Source organism: Arachis hypogaea, chromosome 13 (assembly GCF_003086295.3).
Source record: "Arachis hypogaea cultivar Tifrunner chromosome 13, arahy.Tifrunner.gnm2.J5K5, whole genome shotgun sequence".
NCBI lineage: Eukaryota > Viridiplantae > Streptophyta > Magnoliopsida > Fabales > Fabaceae > Arachis > Arachis hypogaea.
In genome coordinates, this window is record NC_092048.1 from 116,712,706 (window position 1) to 116,735,119 (window position 22,414).

The following is a 22,414-nucleotide window of genomic DNA, read 5'->3' on the forward strand; positions in this document are numbered from 1 at the left end:
TAATGATGGAACGTGTCTCTACGGGTTGCAGTTTTCTTTCTTATCTTAATGACACAAGGATGTTACAGTTTTTCAAAAATTTGAAATGATGAGAATGAAAAACTGAAGAGGCATGCAAGGTATATAAAGATTTTATGTTATGCAACTGTAGCAAGTTAAAGGTTTTTTGGAAAAAAGAAGTTCAGAATCCTATGACTACTTGATTTGAAAAGAATTTGACCTTTGGTTGAAAAAGTTTTTATTTAAAATAAAATATTAAGTGCAGAAAGGACAAAACAAAAATAATTTTCAATGTATAACAAACCAATGAGGCCCACTTACACACTAATCAACTCTTATTTGGCCCAAAAGATTGTGTTTAAGGAAACACAAAGGACCACTTGATATCTGAAGAAAAAAAATGGTTGGCTCACTTGAAATTAATTCAGAACCAAATACTAGATGCAACGTTTCGAGATGAAAGCTCTTCACTTGCCCAGAAATGTCTCATCCCAACCTGAGAGATAAAAAACTCAAACGACACATAAGCACAGTTAAAGTAAGAAATCATAACTAAGTATACCTAAACTTGTTCTTAATTTACAAAACCTATCTTCAGCCAAGGGTTTAGTAAATATACCAGCCAGTTGTTCCTCTTATTTAACAAATTGAATGTTTATATTTCTCTTTTGAACATGTTTTATTATTGAGTAAAATCTCACTTCAATATATTTTGTTCTTGAGTGCAAAATAGGATTTTTGAAAATATTAATGGCACTCATGTTATCACAAAATAAGGGAATGTTATCAGCATTCAATTTGTAATAAGCTAATTGAGTTTTCAACTATAACAATTGGGAATAACAAAATGAAGCAGTAATATATTCAGCTTTAGTAATGGAGAGAGCCACTGTGAATTGCTTGTTGCTTGACCAAACATTCAGAGACCTACCCAGAAAATAGCAAATACCAGAAGTACTTCTTCTATCCACTCTATCTCCGGTAAAATCTGTATCATAGTAGCCAACTGCAGAAAAATCATCAGACTTAAGATACCATAAACCAATGTTGGATGTACCATGAATATATGATAAACTACTATTTTATGGTTTATCTTGTGTTTAATTGAGTGGTTTCATCAAGTCTTTACCCACTTATTCATATGATTTGCATGATTTTATAATCCCTTCCTAGTTTTGTTTTATGATTGTTGACTTGCTTCCTAGAGATCTTTAATTTGTGTATTTTAATTCTCCTTTATACCATTCGATGCCGTGATCCATGTGTTAAGTGTTTCATGCTTTATAGGGCAGGAATGACTTATAGAATAGAGAGGAAGCTTGCAAAAATGGAAGGAACACAAGAAACTAAGGAGATGACCAGCGAGCACCGACGTGCACGCATGGCTCACGCGAGCGCGTGGAATGGAGAAATTTGCAGCGACGCGTGCGCGTGCCTGATGCGTACGCGTGGATTGGAGTCTGCACAAAAGACGCGCACACATGGATGATGCGTACGCGTGACAAGGAAATTCGCCAAATGACGCGCACGCGTGTCATGCGCGATCTGCAGAAATAACAGAAAATGCTGGGGGCAATTTCAGGCTGAGTTTTGACCCAGTTTTCGGCCCAGAAACACAGAATAAAGTCAGAAAACATGCAGAGACTCAATAGACATTCACACATTCTCATTAGGATAGTTTTATGTTTTTAGATCTGAATCTAGAGAGAGAATTACTCTTCCTCTAGTTTTTCTTTACATACATAGTTTATTAGTTTTATGCTTTTGCTTTGGATATTGGAGAGTCATCACCTCCGTTGAAGATACTATTTTAGTTTGTTTTCTTACTTCCTATTTATTTATTCCATATTCTTAATTCTTGTTTAGAGTTACAATTGGATTATTTTCATGGATTGTTAATGCAAAGGATTACTTTTACTTTTAACTAATTTTGAATCTCTATTTTATTTAAATTATTATGTCTCTTTTCTATTCCAAACTCCCAATAACGAAGATGGTATCCATGTCAATAGAGTAGATTCCTTACTTGACATGGGGGTTGATTAAGAGGAGACACTTAAGTTGGAATGCTCAAGTGGTTCGTTAAATTGTGAGTTGTTGGCTAATTCTGTATTTACTAACGCTAGACCTTCCCAAGAGAGAGGACTAGGATTTGCGAATAAGAGTTAGCTCAATCACTTGACTTTCCTTTATTTAGTAAGGGTTAACTAAGTGAAAATAACAACCTCTTTATACTACACTTGAGAGAATTCCAACAAGGATAGAACTTCCAATTAATCATTCCCCTAGTCAAGGCTTTTTATTTTGAATAATATAAATTCCTTTTAATTTCATCGCACTTAATTATAATTATTTATTTTCTGTCATTCAACTCTCAAAATTCTCGGAAAACTTCTGATTAATAACTTAGCACCCTTTCTAGCAACTCGTTGGGAGATGACCTGGGACTCATACTCCCAGTATTTTTATTCTAAATTTTGTGACACCTTTCTAAATTGATGAGGCGGATTTTAGCTGGTTAAGAGCTATACTCGCAACGCTGTTCTTATATTACAATCTCTTAATTGGCCTAATTTCTGCCGCGCATCAGTTTTTGGCGCCGTTGCCGGGGAGTTGCAATTGTGTGCTGAATTATTAATTAGTGTACATATTTATTTTATTTGTGTATTTTATTTTATTTTATTACCATGAGCTATATGTTTCTTTCATTGAATGACGAGTTCACTGCCTGATCCGAGCTTAGCTGCATTTGATCCTGAAATTGAAAGAACTCTTTCACGTATTAGGTGAGCTTGGCACAGGTTAGCCTCAAAGGGTGGTGAAGTGATTGTTATCGATTCACCAATCTCATCTGAGGGCGAATCTAAATCGCCATCTGAGGAAGAAACAAGCTCCTTTACTACTAATTCAGTTGATTCACGTGCAGATAACATGGCAGCACCTAGGAGGATTACTCTCCAGGAAGTTGGAGCTCCAGATTTTACACTGCAGCTGTATCAAGTGCATCATCCAACTCTGGCTGCAGATTTTAAGCTGAAGACTGCATTAATCAACTTGATGCCCAAGTTTCATGGCTTACCTGCTCAGGAGCCTATCAAGCACCTAAGGAATTTCCAGACAGCCTGTTTTACTGTAAGGCGTCATGGTGCAAATGAAACTTCTATTCTGTTAACCGCCTTCCCGCTTTCTCTTGAGGGAAAGGCAAAGGAGTGGTACTTCTCCCAACCTGAAGTAACTGTTACCAACTGGGATACGCTCAGGAGAGAATTCTTGAAAAAATACTTTCCAGCTGAAGTAACAGATAGATTGAGAAAAGAGATCTCCTGCATTGTTCAAGGTGAATCAGAAACTCTCTATGAGTACTGGGAGCGCTTTAAGAACCTTCTGGACGCATGCCCCCATCACATGATCGACAGGCTAGTATTAATCAGCTATTTCACTCAAGGCATGAAGCCTCGGGATAAAACTACACTAGATGGTGCTAGTAATAGTTCTATGAAGAAGTACAAGACCGCAGATGAAGCATGGAAACTAATCAGCGACTTAGCTGAGTCTACTAGGAATCACAGGCACAGGAACAGCCACTCAAAAGCTGTTGCAGAGGTTTCCTCTAGCAGTGAGACTACTGCTCTTACACAGAGTATATGTGAAATGACCAACCTACTAAAGCAATTACAGTTAAATCAATAACAAACTCAGCCTTCCCCACCACAACAAAGCCAACAGTTAGTTCCCCAAAGAGTATGCAGATTCTATGCTGATTATAGTCATTATACTGATAAATGCCCGCAGCTCCAACAAGAAGACAACACTGTGGCAGCCACTCATAACTTCTATGACCGCCCGAATCAAGGATACAATCAACAAGGCGGCAACTACAACCAAGGCAGAAACTATAACCAAGGGTGGCAGGACAACTCCAACCAGGGCTGGAGAGATAATTTCAACCATGGCTGGAGGAAAACTATAACAGAGGAGGCAGAGACAACAATAGAAATTAGAGGTGGAATAACAACAACAGACAGCAGAATCAGAACCAACCCTACAGAGCTCCTCACCTGAGGCAGTCACAAGGACCCCAGCACAACCAACAACAGGTCCCTCAGATCACTTATCCTTCTTCCTCATCAAATGACGAGATGTTTCATTCTTTTGCACAAGGACAACAAGACATGCAGACTACACTGAACTCTACTCTAAATGGTCTGAATGCCACTTTACAATCTCTCGTCTCTCGGATAGATTCATTACCTGCTTCCACCAACCAGCCTTCAAGCTCCAGTGGAATTCCTTCTCAACCCTTACCCAACCCCAAGGGTGGCATCAATGCTATCACTTTGAGGTCTAGAACCACACTACGAGAGAGGAGTCAGGAGGAGCCAAGCCCACAAGAAGATACCCCAGTTGAAGACTTAGTTGAAGAGGAAGATGAAGTATAAGACAAGGTTGAAGAAGAAGTAGTTCAGCCAAGGAATGGAGCACTGATAAACCACTATTTTATGGTTTATCTTGTCCTCAATTAAGTGGATTTTATCAATCTTTCATACACTTATTCATATGATTTACATGAGTTTACGTTTTCCTTCCTGATTTTGTGCTATGATTGAAAACATGCTTTTTTGGCCTTTAAATTACTAACTTTGATCCTCTCTTATTATCATTCGATGCCGTGATATGTGTGTTAAGTGATTTTAGAGATTACAGGGCAGGAATGGCTCAGAGGATGGAAAGGAAGCATGCAAAAGTGGAAGGAATACAAGAAACTGAAGGAACTACTAAAGCTGTCCAGCCTGACCTCTTGGAACTAAATCGACCATAACTTGAGCTACAGAGATCCAAATGACGCGGTTCTAGTTGCGTTGGAAAGCTAACATCCGGGGCTTTGCAACGATATATAATTTACCATAGTTGCTTCTACGCCAGGCGATGCAAACACGTGGATCACGCAGATGCGTGACCTGGCAGAAACGCAATCCATGCAAATGCGTGGACGACGCGTCCGCGTCACTTTTCCGCGACCTGTACGTACCAGAATACGCTGGGGGCGATTTCTGGATTATTTTTGACCCAGTTTTTGGCCCAGAAAACACAGATTAGAGGCTATAAAGTGGGGGAATGCATCCATTCATGAGGAGGCCTTCCATTATTCACTTTTCATAATTGAGATGTAGTTTTTAGAGAGATAGGTTCTCTCCTCTCTCTTAGGTTTTAGGATTAGGATCCCTCTTAAAGGATTTAGGATTTCAACTTCTTCTCAGGTTCAATATTACTTTTACTTTATATTTCTCTTTTACTTTCAGATACTTTAATGCTTTTCTTTAATTACTTATGTTGCCAAATTGGCTTATGAACCATTCATGTTAGAATTTTCTTTATTTAATATAAATTGAGGTATTTCAGATTTATGATTCTTATTTAGATTTTTATATTCTTGGCTTTAATTGATTAACTGGATATTCTTGAGTTATCAAACTTATCGTGATTGATAATTGTTATGTTAGCTAATTGAATTGAATTTTACTAACTCTAGTCTTTTCTTAGGAGTTGGCTAGGACTTGAGGATCTAACTAATTAGTTCACTTGACTTTCCTTGCTTTAGTAGAGGTTAACTAAGTGGGATTAAAATTCAATTCTCATCATCACTGATAAGGATAACTAGGATAGAACTTCCGAATTTTCATACCTTGCCAAGAGATTTTATTATTATTAATTTATTTTACTTGTCATTTAAATTACTTGTTCCTTACTTTCAAAACCCCCAATTTACTAAACTCATAACCAATAATAAGAACATACCTCCCTGTAGTTCCTTGAGAAGACGACCCGAGGTTTGAATACTTCGGTTATAAAATTTAAAGGGATTTGTTACTTGTGACAACCAAAACGTTTGTAAGAAAGGATGATTGCTTGGTTTAGAAACTATACTTGCAACGAGAATTTATTCTGAATTCTAAACCGTCAATCATTCGTTCTTCAAGCACCAAAGGATGCAGAGGCTGCAAGTGGCGCCATTCCTATCCCATTTTCACACCTTGCAAGAAAGTCTAGGAAGCAGATGGAACTTGATCCCAAAATGGTAGAAATTTTCAAAAAGGTTGAGGTAACTATTCCCCTTTTTGATGTTATTCAACAAGTACCCAAATATGCAAAGTTTCTAAAAGATTTGTGCATACATAAAGATAAAATTAATGAATTAGAAACTATTCTTTTAGGTAGTTCTATATCTGCTTTAATGGGAGGTATACCTGAAAAATGTAGTGACCTAGGTCTATGTATGGTAAACTGTACTATTGGAAGTGTAATATTTTATGACTGCATGTGTGATTTAGGAGCGTGTGTTAGTATAATGCCATTGTCTATATATGATGCTTTGAGGCTCTCTCCCTTAAAAAGGTCGGTAGCTCGTTTTGTGTTAGCAGATAAAAGCATTATTACAGTGGTTGGAATTGCTAAAGATGTATTAGTGAGCATTAAGGGGCTCACATTTTCCATCGACTTCTATATCCTGGAAATGCCCCCTAATGACTCAGGAAGACCATCATCAATCCTGCTTGGAAGACCATTCCTGAAGACTTCAAAGTTCAAGCTGGATGCATTCTCAAGAACTTACTCCTTTGAGATAGATGGCAGAGCAGTGAGTTTTAGTTTAAATGAAGCTATGAAGCACCCTCCGGAAGATCATTCTATCTTCCAGTGCGACATCATTGATGAAACTGTAGCTAAATTTCACCAAGAAGAAGTAAAAGAGAAGCACATGGAGCAAGGTCCAAGTGTGGGGACACTGATGAGCAGATAATTTATACGCTTTTTGGCATTTTTTTAGTATGTTTTTAGTATGTTTTAGTTAGTTTTTATTATGTTTTTATTAGTTTTTATTTAAAAATTAAATTTCTGGACTTTACTATGAGTTTGTGTGTTTTTCTGTGATTTCAGGTATTTTCTGGCTAATATTGAGGGAGCTGAGCAAAAATCTGATTCAGAGGCTGAAAAAGGACTGCAGATGCTGTTGGATTCTGACCTCCCTGCACTCGAAGTGGATTTTCTGGAGTTACAGAAGCCCGATTGGTGCGCTCTCAATTGAGTTGGAAAGTATACATCCTGAGCTTTCCAACAATATATAATAGTCCATACTTTGCCCAAGATTTGATGGCCCAAACCGGCGTTCCAAGTCAGCTTAAGAATTCTGTTGTCAAAACGCCAGAACTGGCATAAAAGCTGGAGTTAAACGCCCAAACTGGCACAAAAGCTGGCGTTTAACTCCAAGAAAAGCCTCTATACATCAAAGCTTCAATGCTCAGCCCAAACACATACCAAGTGGGCCTGGAAGAAGATTTCTGTATTAATTACTTATTTCTGTAAACCCTAGGCTACTAGTGTTATAAATATGACCTTTTGCTATTGTATTTTCAGACTTTGATAGACCTTTTCATGTTTGGGGGCTGGCCTCATGGCCATGCCTAGACCCTTTTGTTCTTATGTATTTTCAACGGTGGAGTTTCTGCACACCATAGATTAAGGTGTGGAGCTCTGCTGTTCTTCATGAATTAATGCAATTACTACTGTTTTCTATTCAACTCAAGTCTATTTCTTCTCCAAGATATTCATTCGCACTCAAGAACATGATGAATGTGATGATTATGTGACACTCATTACCATTCTCACCTATGAACGCGTGCCTAACAAGCACTTCTGTTCTACATGCAAACAAGCTTGAATGTGTATCTATTGGGTTTCTAATCTAAGATTAGAACCTTCGTGGTATAGGCTAGAATTATTGGCGACCATTCCTGAGTTCCGGAACGTCTAAACCTTGTCTGTGGTATTCTGAGTAGGATCTGGGAAGGGATGGCTGTGACGAGCTTAAAACTCGCGAGTGTTGGGCGTGTGACAGACGCAAAATGATCAATGGATCCTATTCCAACATGATCGAGAACCGACAGATGATTAGCCGTGCGGTGACAGCGTGCGTAGAACATTTTCACTGAGAGGACGGAAAGTAGCCATTGACAACGGTGATGCCCAACATAAAGCTTGCCATGGAAGGGAGTATGAATGATTGGAAGAAGGCAATGGGAAAGCAGAGGTTCAGGAGGAACAAAGCATCTTCATACGCTTATCTGAAATTCTCACCAATGAATTACATAAGTATCTCTATCTTTATTTTATGTTTTATTCATCTTTTAATTATCAATCCCCCATAACCATTTGAATCCACCAGACTGAGATTTACAAGATGACCATAGCTTGCTTCAAGTCGACAATCTCCGTGGGATCGACCCTTACTCGCATAAGGTTTATTACTTGGACGACCCAGTGCACTTGCTGGTTAGTTGTGCGGAGTTGTGATGAAGAGTTGAGATTACAATTGTGCGTACCAAGTTGTTGGCGCCATTAATTATCACAATTTCGTGCACTAAGTTTTTGGCGCCGTTGCCAGGGATTGTTCGAGTTTGGACAACTGACGGTTCATCTTGTTGCTTAGATTATGTACTTTTCTTTTTATTTTTCAAAATTTTTAAGAATGAATTCTATGGGAGAAGCATCTCAATTCCTGCCATTGGAGCAAACAACTTTGAGCTTAAGCCTCAATTAGTTTCTCTAATGCAACATAATTGCAAGTTTCATGGACTTCCATTAGAAGATCCTTATCAGTTCTTAGCTGAATTCTTGCAAATCTGTGACACTGTCAAGACCAATGGGGTTGATCCTGAGGTCTACAGACTTATGCTCTTCCCTTTTACTGTAAGAGACAGAGCTAGGACATGGTTGGACTTACAACCTAAAGAAAGCCTGAACTCTTAGGAAAAGCTAGTTAATGCCTTCTTGGCAAAGTTCTTTCCACCTCAAAAATTGAGTAAGCTTAGAGTGGAAGTCCAAACCTTCAGGCAGAAGGAAGGTGAATCCCTCTATGAAGCTTGGGAAAGATACAAGCAATTGATCAGAAGGTGTCCTTCTGACATGCTTTCAGAATGGAGCATCATAGGTATCTTCTATGATGGTCTGTCTGAACTGTCCAAGATGTCATTGGAGAGCTTTGCTGGAGGATCTCTTCATCTGAAGAAGACACCTGCAGAAACTCAGGAACTCATTGAAATGGTTGCAAATAACCAATTCATGTACACTTCTGAAAGGAACCCTGTGAATAATGGGACAAGTCAGAAGAAAGGAGTTCTTGAGATTGATACTCTGAATGCCATATTGGCTTAGAACAAAATATTGACTCAGCAAGTCAATATAATTTCTCAGAGTCTGTCTGGAATACAAGCTGCATCAGTCAGTACTAAGGAAGCTTCCTCTGAAGAAGAAGCTTATGACCCTGAGAACCCTGCAATGGAAGGGGTGAATTACATGGGAGAACCCTATGGAAACACCTATAATCCTTCATGGAAAAATCATCCAAATCTCTCATGGAAGGATCAACAGATACCTCAACAAGGTTTCAACAATAATAATGGTAGAAGAAATAGGTTTAGCAATAGCAAGCCTTTTCCATCATCTTTTCAGCAACAGACGGAGAATTCTGAGAGCCATTCTGACTTAGCAACCATAGTCTCTGATCTAATCAAAACCCCTCAAAGTTTCTTGACTAAAACAAGGTCCTCCATTAGAAATTTGGAGGCACAAGTGGGTCAGCTGAGTAAGAAAGTTACTGAACTCCCTCCCAGTACTCGTCCAAGCAATACAGAAGAGAATCCAAAAGGAGAGTGCAAGGCCATTAACATGACCCACACGGCCGAACCTGGAGAGGAGGAAGAGGCAGTGATCTCCACTGAGGAAGACCTCGATGGACGTCCACTGGCCTCCATGGAGTTCCCTAATAAGGAACCATGGGAATCTGAGGCTCATACAGAGACCATTGAGATTCCATTGATTTTACTTCTACCATTCATGAGCTCTGATGAGTATTCTTCCTCTGAAGAGGATGAAGATATTACTGAATAACAAGTTGCTAAGTACCTTAGAGCAATCATGAAACTAAGTGCCAAGTTATTTGGTAATGAGACTTGGGAGGATGAACCTCCCTTGCTCACCAAAGAACTGGATGACTTGACTAGGCAGAGATTACCTCAAAAGAGACAAGAACTTGGGAAGTTCTCAATACCTTGTACCATAGGCACCATGACCTTTGAGAAGACTTTGTGTGACCTAGGGTCAAGTATAAACCTCATGCCTCTCTCTGTAATGGAGAGGCTAAGGATCATTGAGGTACAAGCTGCAAGAATCTCACTGGAGATGGCAGACAATTCAAAGAAACATGCTTATAGACTTGTAGAGGATGTCTTGGTAAAGGTTGAAGGCCACTACATCCCTGCTGATTTCATAATCCTAGAGACTGAGAAGTGTATGGATGAATCCATCATCCTTGGTAGACCCTTCCTAGCCACAGCAAAAGCTGTAATTGATGTTGACAGAGGAGAATTGATCATTCAAGTGAATGAAGACTCCCTTGTGTTTAAAGCTCAAGGATATCCCTCTGTAACCATGGAGAGAAAGCATGAAGAGCTTCTCTCAATACAGAGACAAACAGAGCCCCCACAGTCAAACTCTAAGTTTGGTGTTGGGAGGCCACAACTAAACTTTAAGTTTGGTGTTGAACCCCCACATTCAAACTCTAAAGTTTGGTGTTGGGAGGTTCCAACATTGCTCTAAACATCTGTGAGGCTCCATGAGAGCCCACTGTCAAGCTATTGACATTAAAGAAGCGCTTGTTGGGAGGCAACCCAATCTTTAATTATCTATGTTAAATTTCTATTTTCTTTTGTTATTTTATGTTTTCTGTAGGTTGATGATCATGTGAAGTCACCAAAAAAAAAACAATTGAAAAAGCAAAAATAGAAGGAAAAACAGTATTAAAAACAGAACACCATGGGGGAGAAACTTACTGGCATTTAAATGCCAGTAAGGGTAGCAGAATGGGCGTTAAATGCCCAGTCTGGCACCATTTTGGGCGTTTAATGCCAGAAAGGGGCACCAGACTGGCGTTTAACGCCAGGAATGGGTAAGAAGCTGGCGTTAAACGCCAGAAATGGGCAGCAGTCTGGTGTTTAATGCCAGGATTGGCAGAAAGGGGCATTTTTGCACGTCACTTGGTGCAGGGATGAGATATCCTTGACACCTCAGGATCTGTGGCCCCCACAAGATCCCCACCTACCCCACCTCTCTCTCTCTTCTTCACCCATTCATCAATCACCTCAATACCTCTTCCCCAAAACCCCTCACCTATCAAATCCTACCATTCTCTTCACCACTCACATCCATCCTTCATAAAACCCCACCTACCTCACCATTCAAATTCAAACCACTTTTCCACCCAAACCCACCCATAATGGCCGAAACATACCCCCCTCTCCACTCCTATATAAACCCATCTTCACTCCTTCATTTTCACACAACATACACACTACTTCTCCCCCTTGGCCGAAATACTAAGCCCCCTCCATCTCCTCTATTTCTTCTTCTTCTACTCTCTTCTTTCTTCTTTTGCTCGAAGACGAGCAAACCTTCTAAGTTTGGTATGGTAAAAGCATTACTTTTTGTTTTTCCATAACCATTTATGGCACCTAAGGCCGGAGAAACCTCTAGAAAGAGGAAAGGGAAGGCAAAAGCTTCCACCTCCGAGTCATGGGAGATGGAGAAATTCATCTCAAGGGTGCACCAAGACCACTTCTATGAAGTTGTGGCCAAGAAGAAGGTGATCCCCGAGGTCCCTTTCAAACTCAAAAAGGGTGAATATCCGGAGATCTGACATGAGATTCGAAGAAGAGGTTGGGAAGTTCTCACCAACCCCATTCAACAAGTCGGAATCTTAATGGTTCAAGAGTTCTATGCGAATGCATGGATCACCAAGAACCATGATCAAAGTGTGAACCCGGATTCAAAGAATTGGCTTACAATGGTTTGGGGGAAATGCTTAGATTTTAGTCCGGAGAATGTAAGGTTGGCATTCAACTTGCCCATGAGGCAAGGAGATGCACACCCCTACACTAGAAGGGTCAACTTTGATCAAAGGTTGGACCAAGTCCTCATAAACATCTGTGAAGAGGGCGCTCAATGGAAGAAAGATTCAAGAGGGAAGTTGGTTCAACTAAGAGGGCATGACCTCAAGCCCGTGGCTAGGGGATGGTTGGAGTTCATCCAACGCTCAATCATTCCCACTAGCAACTGGTCTGAAGTTACTATAGATCGGGCTATCATGATCCATAGCATCATGATTGGAGAGGAAGTAGAAGTTCATGAGGTTATATCCCAAGAACTCTACAAGGTGGCGGACAAGTCCTCCACTTTGGCAAGGTTAGCCTTCCCTCATCTCATTTGTCACCTCTGTAATTCAGCTGGAATTGACATAGAGGAAGACATCCTCATTGATGAGGATAAGCCCATCACTAAGAAAAAGATGGAGCAAACAAGAGATCCCACTCATGGACATGAGAAAATTCCTCATCATGAAATCCCTGAGATGCCTCAATGGATGCATTTTCCTCCACAAAACTATTGGGAGCAAATCAACACCTTCCTAGGAGAATTAAGTTCCAACATGGGACAACTAAGGGTGGAGCACCAAGAGCATTCCATCCTCCTCCATGAAATTAGAGAAGACCAAAGAGTCATGAGAGAGGAGCAACAAAGGCAAGGAAGAGACATTGAGGAGCTCAAGCACTCCATTAGATCTTCAAGAGGAAGAACAAGCCGCCATCACTAAGGTGGACCCGTTCTTTAATCTCCTTGTTCTTTATTTTCTGTTTTTCGAATTTTTATGCTTTATGTTTATTTATGTTTGTGTCTTTATTACATGATCACTAGTGTCTAAGTGTCTATGCCTTAAAGATATGAAAATGAATCCATCACCTTTCTTAAATGGAAAATGTTTTTAATTGAAAAAGAACAAGAAGTGCATGAATTTCGAATTTTATAACAGATTAATTATTTTGATGTGGTGGCAATACTTTTGTCTTTCTGAATGAATGCTTGAACAGTGCATATTTTTTAATTTGATTGTTCATGAATGTTAAAATTTTTGGCTCTTAAAAAATGATGGAAAAGGAGAAATGTTATTTGATAATCTGAAAAATCATAAAATTGATTCTTGAAGCAAGAAAAAGCAGTGAAAAGCTTGCAGAAAAAAATATATATAGGCAAAAAAAAAGAGAGAAAGAAAGAAAAAGAAAAAGCAAGCGGAAAAAGTCAATAGCCCTTTAAACCAAAAGGCAAGGGTAAAATAAAAAAAGGGATCCAAGGCTTTGAGCATCAGTGGATAGGAGGGCCCACAGGAAAAAAATCCTGGCCTAAGCAGCTAAACCAAGCTGTCCCTAACCATGTGCTTGTGGCGTGAAGGTGTCAAGTGAAAACTTGAGACCGAGCGGTTAAAGTCATGGTCCAAAGCAAAAAGAGTGTGCTTAAGAGCCCTGGACACCTCTTACTGGGGACTTTACCAAAGCTGAGTCACAATCTGAAAAGGTTCACCCAGTCATGTGTCTGTGGCATTTATGTATCCGGTGGTAATACTAGAAAACAAAATGCTTAGGGTCACGGCCAAGACTCATAAAGTAGTTGTGTTCAAGAATCAACATACTTAACTAGGAGAATCAATAACACTATCTGGATTCTGAGTTCTTATAGATGCCAATCATTCTGAACTTCAAGGGATAAATTGAGATGCCAAAACTGTTCAGAAGCAAAAAAGCTAAAAGCCCCTCTCATCTAATTAATACTGATCTTCATAGATATTTTTAGAATTCATTGTACATTCTATTCTTTTTATCCTATATGATTTTCAGTTGCTTGGGGACAAGCAACAATTTAAGTTTGGTGTTGTGATGAGTGGATAATTTATACGCTTTTTGGCATTGTTTTTAGTATGATTTAGTATGTTTTAGTTAGTTTTTATTATGTTTTTATTAGTTTTTATTTAAAAATCACATTTCTGGACTTTACTATGAGTTTGTGTGTTTTTCTATGATTTCAGGTATTTTCTGGCTGAAATTGAGGGAGCTGAGCAAAAATCTAATTCAGAGGCTGAAAAAGGACTGCAGATGCTGTTGGATTCTGACCTCTCTGCACTCGAAGTGGATTTTCTGGAGCTACAGAAGTTTGATTGGCGCGCTCTCAATTGCGTTGGAAAGTAGACAACCTGGGCTTTCCAGCAATATATAATAGTCCATACTTTGCCCAATATTTGATGGCCCAAACCGGCGTTCCAAGTCAGCTTAAGAATTCTGGCGTCAAAACGCCAGAACTGGCATAAAAGCTGGAGTTAAACGCCCAAACTGGCACAAAAGCTGGCGTTTAACTCCAAGAAAAGCCTCTACATGTGAAAGCTTCAATGCTCAGCCCAAGCACACACCAAGTGGGCCCGGAAGAAGATTTCTACATTAATTACTTATTTCTGTAAACCCTAGGCTACTAGTATTATAAATAGGATCTTTTGCTATTGTATTTTCAGACTTTGATAGACCTTTTCACGTTTGGGGGCTGGCCTCACGGCCATGCCTAGACCCTTTTGTTCTTATGTATTTTCAACGGTGGAGTTTCTGCACACCATAGATTAAGGTGTGGAGCTCTGCTGTTCTTCATGAATTAATGCAATTACTACTGTTTTCTATTCAACTCAAGTCTATTTCTTCTCCAAGATATTCATTCGCACTCAAGAACATGATGAAAGTGATGATTATGTGACACTCATCACCATTCTCACCTATGAACGCGTGCCTGACAACCACTTCCGTTCTACATGCAAACAAGCTTGAATGTGTATCTCTTGGGTTTCTAATCTAAGATTAGAACCTTCGTAGTATAGGCTAGAATTATTGGTGGCCATTCCTGAGATCCAGAACATCTAACCTTGTCTGTGGTATTCTGAGTAGGATCTGGGAAGGGATGACTGTGACGAGCTTCAAACTCGCGAGTGTTGGGCGTGTGACAGACGCAAAAGGATCAATGGATCCTATTCCAACATGATCGAGAACCGACAGATGATTAGCCGTGAGGTGATAGCGTGCGTAGAACATTTTCACTGAGAGGACGGAAAGTAGCCATTGACAACGGTGATGCCCAACATAAAGCTTGCCATGGAAGGGAGTATGAATGATTGGAAGAAGGCAATGGGAAAGCAGAGGTTCAGGAGGAACAAAGCATCTTCATACGCTTATCTGAAATTCTCACCAATGAATTACATAAGTATCTCTATCTTTATTTTATGTTTTATTCATCTTTTAATTATCAATCCCCCATAACCATTTGAATCTGCCTGACTGAGATTTACAAGATGACCATAGCTTGCTTCAAGCTGACAATCTCCGTGGGATCGACCCTTACTCACGTAAGGTTTATTACTTGGACGACCCAGTGCACTTGCTGGTTAGTTGTGCGGAGTTGTGATAAAGAGTTGAGATTACAATTGTGCGTACCAAGTTGTTGGCGCCATTGATGATCACAATTTCGTGCACCAGACACCCTCTGAACACAATGAGGACACTTTGCCATTATCACTAGTCCCGGATGATCCAGAGCCTAGCCATGAGCAGAAATTGGAATTAAAGCCCCTTCCTCCACACCTCAAGTATACTTACCTTGAGGATAATCAGAAATTCCCAGTTATCATTGCAAGGGAACTCACTTCTCAATAGGAAGAGCAACTGCTTAGTGTGCTGAGAAAACATAAGAAAGCAATTGGGTGGAGCTTGGCGGATATAGTAGGCATCAACCCTCAAGTTTATGAGCACAGAATATACTTAGAAGATGAATCAAAGCCTGTCCGTCAACCCCAAAGAAGATTGAATCCCACCATCTTAGAAGTTGTCAAGAAAGAAGTGACCAGGCTACTTGAAGCAGATATCATTTACCCTATCTCAGACAGTGAATGGGTCAGTCCAGTACAAGTGGTGCCTAAGAAGTCTGGAGTCACAACAGTAAAGAATGAGCATGGAGAGCTCCTAACAACTAGAGTGCAGAATTCATGGAGGGTTTGCATTGACTATAGGCGTCTCAACCAAGCTACTCGCAAGGATCATTATCCCTTGCCATTTATTGATCAGATGCTTGATCGCCTGTCAGGTAAATCCCACTATTGCTTTTTAGATGGTTACACAGGTTACTTTCAAATTCATATAGCTTCTCAAGATCAGGAGAAGACTACTTTTACATGTCCCTTTGGAACGTATGCATACAAAAGGATGCCTTTTGGCTTATGTAATGCACCGGCTACTTTCTAAAGATGCATGATGAGTATCTTTTCAGATCTTATTGAGAACTGTATGGAAGTATTTATGGATGATTTTAGTGTTTATGGCGATTCATTTAGCCTCTGCTTGGATAGTTTAGCTAGAGTATTAGACAGGTGTGTTAGTTCAAACCTTGTATTGAATTTTGAAAAATGTCACTTTATGGTAAAACAAGGGATTGTTCTAGGACATGTCTCCAAAACTGGTATTTTAGTAGATCCAGCAAAGATAGATGTCATTTCTAGTTTAACTTACCCCTCTTCCATGAGGAAAGTCCGTTCGTCCCTTGGCCATGAAGGTTTCTACAGGAGATTCATTAAGGACTTCAGTAAGGTTGCATTACCTCCAGACTGTTGCAGAAAGATATTGAGTTCGAGTTCAGTGAGGATTGCATGCAAGCATTTGATAAGCTGAAGATCGCCCTGACTCAAGCTCCAATTGTGAGAGGACCAGACTGGAGCCAGCCATTTGAGATTATGTGTGATGTTTCCAACTATGCAGTAGGAGTGGCACTGGCTCAGCACGAAGGTAAGGATCCTTTCGTAATTGCCTATGCGTCTAAGACCTTAGACGCTGCTCAGTCTAATTACACTACTACTGAAAAAGAGCTTCTAGCTATTATTTTTGCTCTGGATAAATTCCGAGCCTATTTACTTGGTACTAAGGTAGTAGTGTACTCAGACCATGCAGCTCTAAAGTATTTATTAGTTAAAAAAGAGTCTAAACCAAGGCTAATACGTTGGATACTGCTGCTATAAGAATTTGATTTAGAAATTAAGGATAGGAGTGGTAACCAGAATTTAGTGGTAGACCACTTGAGTCGCCTTGAGCATGTTAAGGATGACTCCACTCCTATTAATGATACTTTTCCATTTAATAGCTTGCATGCAGTATCTGAAGTAGTTCCTTGGTATGCAGCTGTAGCTAATTATCTAGTTAGCCATACTTTCCCTCCCAACTTTACTAAGCATCAAAGGGACAAGCTGAAAAGCAAGTCTAAATATTATATATGGGATGACCCATACTTATGGAAGTGTGGTGCTGACCAGGTAATTAGAAGGTGTATACCTCAAACAGAATTTCAGTCCATTTTAGAGGCCTGCCACTCTTCTGAGAGTGGAGGACTAATGCACGAAATTGTGATCCTTAACAATGGCGCCAAAAACTTGGTGCTCGGAACGTAATTCACACACTTTATCACAACTTCACACAACTAACCAGCAAGTGCACTGGGTCGTCCAAGTAATAAACCTTACGTGAGTAAGGGTCGATCCCACGGAGATTGTCGGCTTGAAGCAAGCTATGGCCACCTTGTAAATCTCAGTCAGGCAGATTCAAATGGTTATGGAGTTTTGATAATCAAAAGATAAATAACACGTAAAATAAAGATAGAGATACTTATGTAATTCATTAGTGAGAATTTCAGATAAATGTATAGAGATGCTTTCGTTCCTCCTGAACCTCTGCTTTCCTGCTGTCTTCATCTAATCATTCATACTCCTTTCCATGGCAAGCTTTGTGTAGGGTATCACTGTTGTCAATGGCTACTTCCCGTCCTCTCAGTGAAAATGGTCCAAGATGCGCTATCACCGCATGGCTATTCATCTGTCGGTTCTCGATCATACTGGAATAGGATTCAGTAATCCTTTTGCGTCTGTCACTACGCCCAGCACTCGCGAGTTTGAAGCTCGTCACAGCCATCCCTTCCCGGATCCTACTCGGAATACCACAGACAAGGTTTAGACTTTTCGAACCTCAAGAATGGCCGCCAATAGTTCTAGCCTATACCACGAAGACTCTGATCTCACGATCAGAAGGCTAAGAGATACACATTCAAGCTTGTTTGCATGTAGAACGGAAGTGTTTGTCAAGCATGCGTTCATAAGTGAGAATGATGATGAGCGTCACATAATCATCACATTCATCATGTTCTTGTGTGCGAATGAATATCTTAGTGAAGAAATAGGCTTGAATTGAATAGAAAAACAGTAGTACTTTGCATTAATTCCTGAGGAACAGCAGAGCTCCACACCTTAATCTATGGTGTGTAGAAACTCTACCGTTGAAAATGCATAAGTGATAATGGTCTAGGAATGGCCGAATGGCCAGCCTCCAAAGAGGTCTAAGATAGCATAAAACTAATCAAAGATCAGATCCAAAGACTCTGAATACAATAGTAAAAAGTTCTATTTATACTAAACTAGTTACTAGGGTTACAGAAATGAGTAAATGATGCAGAAATTCACTTCCGGGCCCACTTAGTGTGTGCTTGGATTGACCATTGAAGCTTTCACATGCAGAGGTCTTTCTTGGAGTTAAACGTCAGTTTGTAACCTGTTTCTGGCGTTTAACTATGCTTTGTAACCTGTTTCTGGCGTTTAACTCCAGAATAGGGCAGAGAGCTGGCTTTGAACGCCAGTTTGCGTCGTCTAAACGCGAGCAAAGTATGAACTATTGTATATTGATGGAAAGCCCTGGATGTCTACTTTCCAACTCAATTGCGAGCGCGCCATTTGGACTTCTGTAGCTCCAGAAAATCCACTTTGAGTGTAGGGAGGTCAGAATCCTACAGCATTTGCAGTCCTTCTTCAACCTCTGAATCTGATTTTTGCTCAAGTCCCTCAATTTCAGCCAGAAATTACCTGAAATCACAGAAAAATACACAAACTCATAGTAAAGTCCAGAAATGTGATTTTTATTTAAAAACTAATAAAAATATACTAAAAACTAACTAAATCATACTAAAAACTATGTAAAAACAATGCCAAAAAGCGTATAAATTATCCGCTCATCAAGCACATTTTGGCCCTCAAAAGAACAGCTAGAAAAATCTTAGACTGTGGATTCTGGTGGCCTACTCTTTTTAAAGATGCTACTGTTTTTTGTAAATCTTGTTCTCAATGCCAAAGGTTTGGTAATATATCCAAGAGGGATGAGATGCCTCAACAGATTATGCTTTTCTGTGAAATTTTTGATGTTTGGAGCATTGACTACATGGGTCCATTTCCAAACTCTAATGGTTACATTTATATACTGTTAACTGTAGATTTTGTTTCTAAATGGGTGGAAGCAATTTCTACCCATACTGACGATGCTAACACTATTGTTTCCTTTGTTAGAAACCATATTATTTGTCGCTTTGGATCACCACGAGCAATCGTGAGTGATCAAGGCACTCACTTTTGTAACAGGAGACTAACAGGATTACTGAAAAAGTGTGGGATAGTTCACAAAGTAGGAATAGCTTATCATCCTCAGACCAATGGACAAGCAGAAGTGTCTAACAGAGAAATAAAGTGTATTCTGGAGAAGATAGTGAAGCCTTATAGGAAGGACCGGAGTGCCAGGCTACAAGATGCACTCTGGGCATATAGAACAGCGTACAAGACACCCATTGGGATGAGCTCCTTCCACTTAGTATACAGAAAGGCTTGCCACCTTCCAGTAGAGGTGGAACACAAGGCTTTCTGGGCTGTAAGGGAATGCAACATGAATTTTGAAGAAGCTGGTGCTGAAAGGAAGCTGCAACTAGCAGAATTAGAGAACCTTCGCCTAGAAGCATATGACAACTCCAGGCGATACAAAGAGAAGATGAAGGCTGTTCATGACAAGCACATAAAAAGGAGAGAATTCAGAACAGGGGAGTTAGTTCTTCTTTATAACTCCAGACTGAGGCTTATGCCAGGCAAATTGAGATCAAGCTGGGAAGGCCCCTATAGAGTAGAAAAGGCAAAGCCATACGGAGTTTTTAACCTGCGTCATCCTTCTAGCTCCAAATTCATCAAGGTCAATGGACGTCGCCTAAAGCTTTATCATGGTGAGAAAATGAAGGATCACAAAGAACTAGAGGTCTTCCTCTTGGAAGACCCACCAACAGAAGCAAAATGAGCTTGAAGAACGTCCAACTTAAGGACGTAAAAGCAAAGTGCTAGGTGGGAGACAACTCACCATGGTATGATCGTTCCGTTTCAGTCTTAGTTTTATTTTACTTTATTCTATTTTATTTTTGTTAATGACTCTTCTCATAATCTCTGCATATAGCCTGAATTTGCATTTGCATTCTGCATATATAAAAAAAAGCACGCGACGCGCGAGCGTCGCTGACGCATCCGCGTCATATGTGCATTCAAAACGAGAAGAAAAGAAGCAGAAAGTCATGCGGGAGCATGGCTGAAGGCGTACCTTAGGCACAAACATGACCGCGCGAATGCGTCCGTGACGCGTCTGCGTCGCTTGCGAAATCAGCCATCCACACGTGCGCGTCACCCACGCGCACGCGTGACCCTGCAAAATCGACGTAAGTGGGTGTATGGCAGAGAGTTATGATGGAGTAGGGATAGAATGGTGCTGGAAGCACAAGCCCTATCACGCGAACGCGTGCCCCACGCGTCCGCGTCATTCTTCAAAATAAGGCCATTCACGCGTGCGTGTCACCCACTGATGCGTGAGCATCTTGTCTATCTTTTCCTAGTGAATTTGCATGTAATTTGTTGAGTTTAATTAAGAATTAATTATATTTTAGCCATTATGGATGCTATTTTGAGTTTTGTGCGATACTGTTTATTTTAGGTAGCATTTGGCGGAATTCGATGGAGTTTCTGCAGAGAAAGAGAAGAAGCCAAGGAGATGACCAGCGAATACCGACGCGGACGCATGGCTCACGCGACCGTGCGGAATGGAGGAAATCGCAATGACGCGATCGCGTGCCTGACGCGAACGCGTGGACTGGAATCTGCACAAATGACGCGAACACATGGACGACGCGGACGCGTCACATGAGCGATCTGCAGAATTGACAGAAAACGCTGGGGGCAATTTTTGGGCTGTTTTAACTCAATTTTCAACCCAGAAAACACAGATTAGAAGCTGCAGAATGGACAGAATAAGTGGTCCCCACCCATCAACTGAAGATCTGTTAATTAATTCAAATTTAATTTCAAATCTTAAATTAGGAAAAGATATTATTTTAATTTTTAGTTTTAGATATTAGATTTTAAATTTATGAGGATTAGTTATAAAAGGAAGAAGCTTTCCTTCCTTTGTAAAGAGGTCCTGGGGAGATTCCACCTCATCCCATCAGGGGAACATAATTGACAATCCTAATTTTCTCTCTTTTCTATGAGCAACTAAACCTCCACTGTTAAGGTTAGGAGCTCTGTCTATTTCTATGGATTAATTTTATTGCTTTTTCTATTTTAATTTATGTATGGATTTATAATTTAAGAATTGTTTTCGCTCTTTATTTTATGAATTTGGGTGGAACGGAAGTATGACCCTCTTTCTATTTGAGTTCTTGTAAAACTTGAAAAAGCTCTTTACTTGAACAACAGCTTGAAAACAATTTCTCCTAAATTTTAATTATCTGGATTTAACGGGATACGTGACATATAATCCTCTCATTTTTGGGTAATTAGAATTTTTGTGGCATATAAACTAGGAATTGATTATCACCCTCTAATTGGAATTAATTGACCAAGGAATTGGCAGTTAATGAATTTTAGAGGAGACTAGGAAGGTCTAAGGAATTAGGGTCTAGTCACATACATTTTGCCATAAATTAAATCCTGCATAATTAAATTAGTTAGTAAGAAAAGTTAATCCGGAAAAATAGATAACTCTAAAACCTTAACTGTTTTCTCCATATTTTATTCCCAATTTATTTATCTGCCTGTCTTTAATATTTTTAATATTGTTTAATGTCTTTTGAACTCCCAAACATTATTTTCTGTTTGTCTAACTAATCCTATCAAACGCTATTGTTGCTTAATCCATCAATTCTCGTGGGATCGACCCTTACTCACGTAAGGTATTACTTGGTACGACCCGGTGCACTTGCCGGTAAGTTTGTGGGTTGTAAAATACCGCACCAAGTTTTTGGGCGCACACGTCACCCTTAATTTTGGCAATATGCGAACGAAACAGAAAGTTGTGCGTACGCGAGGCTGCTCTCGCGCCAATGGCAGATTTCATTTCACGCGAACCCGTGACCTATGCGTCCGTGTCACTTGAACATAGCGCTAATCACGCGAACGCGTGCTCCACGCGTCCACGTCGCCTGCGCCGCACAGCTTATCCAAATCAGCGCCAGAAATCTTATCTTTTCTTCCCCAATCCTATTTTTTTCTTCTCCCTTCTTATTTCTTTCTTCTTCCTTCTTTCTTCTTTATTCTTTCTCACTTTTTACTTTCTCCCTCCTT

General features: G+C 40.0%; 1 non-coding gene across 1 annotated transcript; it reads right to left on the reverse strand.

The window, feature by feature from the left end:
- Window positions 1-3,303: 3,303 nt before the first annotated feature.
- On the reverse strand, window positions 3,304-3,407 carry LOC112738931 (small nucleolar RNA R71). The gene has a single exon (XR_003169878.1). It is a non-coding gene; the product is annotated as a small nucleolar RNA R71 (small nucleolar RNA).
- Window positions 3,408-22,414: the final 19,007 nt, after the last annotated feature.